This window comes from Globicephala melas, chromosome 1 (assembly GCF_963455315.2).
Source record: "Globicephala melas chromosome 1, mGloMel1.2, whole genome shotgun sequence".
NCBI lineage: Eukaryota > Metazoa > Chordata > Mammalia > Artiodactyla > Delphinidae > Globicephala > Globicephala melas.
Window position 1 is genome coordinate 178,681,496 of NC_083314.1, and position 2,284 is coordinate 178,683,779.

Consider the following 2,284-nt stretch of genomic DNA (forward strand, 5'->3'; position numbering starts at 1 on the left):
CTGTCTGCCTTCCCCCACAAGTATGTAAGCGCCATAAAGGCAGGGATTTTTTTCCACCTTATTCACTGCTGCGTCTCCAATGCCCAGAACCATGCTCGGCATACAGCAGGCACTCAAATATTTTGATGAATAAACTTCATCGTTTGTACAAAGGGGAAAATCGATCACTAGGTTTTTGAGAGGATTGGCAGTCACGCGTATGCATGTCTGACACAAGCCAAGCTCTCTATAGAAGTTGCCTGTTCTAATCTCTGAGTCTGGCTCAGAGACAGAAAACCCTGGCCTGGAGGTCAGAGTGAACCTAGCTGACATCTGTGAGCAGGACCCAGCGCTTGGAACAGGGAGGTACATTCCCGGCTACATATTCCGTGATTAAATTGCGACACTGTTACCGAAGGGCCCCAAATCTCAGGCTCTTGATTCCCCAGAACTCTCAGTGGGCAGATGAGGTAGTCTGAGGAGCCACAGGAATGAGTCTGGCCTTGACTGGGAATAAAGAACTAGGAGGTGTTGAGTGAGGCAAAGAGGGTAGAACACCGTTTTTCAAACGACTGGTCACGACCCAGGAGTGGCTGGTGAGCAATTTAGTGGGTTGCAAACAGCAGCTTCTTCATGAGAAAATACCTGTGTATTGCAGAAAAGGGGTAATGATTGACTTTTTTTTGGTTTCACTCGCACATATATGTGTGTACTCAATCGTGATGCATTTCTAATAATGGGTCAGGGTAAAAAAATGTTCAAAAGCCACTGGGCTTTGGGGAATTTGGACTTGGGCTCCAATCCAGCCTCCATCACCCTCCAGCTGCTGATGTCTGAACTAGTCCAAACCTCTCTGAGCCTCAGTTTCCACAGTGGAGTGGAAAATGTTAATTACTAAACATACAACACACTTGAAAGCCCCTAGGCGCCATGCCTACCTATCGGAAGTTTCCAGTAGCATTTGTTACTTCTGTCCCCCGGCGCTAGAGGGTTGATAAATGGTGCGACTCTGTTATCAGGGCAGGATCTGTTAATTCAGCAAGTATTTACTGAGTTCTGATTCTGTGCCAGGCACTGGTCTAGACCCTGGGCGCTTTACCAATGAACGAAACATGTAAAACTCTCATGTTTTGCTTATGTTCTTAGAGCTTATGCTCTAGCAGGTGCAGACACAGACAATATTGCTCAGATGACTAGGTAGGAGGGTACTCAGAAGGGTACTCAGAAGTGCCAGGGGTGAGGCGAGAGAGGGATCTTAACAGGGAAGGGTGTGCATGGACCTCAATGAGGTGACGTCTCAGCAGACCTGGAGGTAAAGGAGTTAGTCAGCTGTGGTGCATTCTGGACCACGGGCAGAGGGTCAGCCAGGCAAAGGCTGTACGGTAGACTGTGGGCAGCAGTTTCAAGGGAGAGCAAGGACCAGTGTGGCCGAAACAGAGGGAGCCGAAGAGGGAGGGGCAATCAGGGGCAGTGGATCCTGAAAGGCCACCACAAGGACTTGGGCCTCGACTCTGGGTGGGACAGGGAGCCAGAGCTGTATTTTGAGCAAAGGAGTAATACGAGCTGGGTTCTACTTCCAGCCTACGTCAAGGTCACTCTGGCTGCTGCTTTGAAACAAGTGTGAGAGGGCCAGGGTGGGAGGAGGGGCTGAGTTAGAGGTAGTAACACGGGTCAGAGCCGTGACTGTGAATGGAGTGGATGAAATGGTCAGGGGCGAGGTGTATTTTTAAGACAGAAACTGACAGGTTGGATGCAGCACGTGTGACAGGGGAGTCCAGATCACGCCCCAAGTCTGTGACCTGGGAATCTGGAGGGACGAGGATGCCACCCGCTGAGGTGTGGAGGCCTCTGAAATGGATAAGCAGCGCAGGCAGTGGGCAGTGCAGAGCCCAGGGGACAGGTGTGCAGGGTCAGCGAAACTGACTAGTCACGCCCAAGCCACTGCTGAGGGCCCTTTAAAAAAAAAAAAAAGAAAGAAAAGGTCACAACCAATTTCTCAGAAGACAAACTAGGGTGAACCAGTCTGAGTCATTACTTTTTAAGTGAAAAATGAATGGTTTAGAGTTATGGCGAAATCTGTAAAGAAATCACTCTAGATTTCCTGGTTCTCAAAGATCAGTTACGCCTTTTGCTCCTCTGAGAGTATCAGATTCCTTCCAAGAGTCAGGAGGAACCCACAGGCAGATTACAGTGGGAACTTCCCCTAAACGAAGTTAAGGTCATTTCAAAATACAGCCTGCAGACTTTGTCACGTCAAAGAGAGTTTGCATAGGACAGTAAGCTGAGGAGACACACAAAACACAAA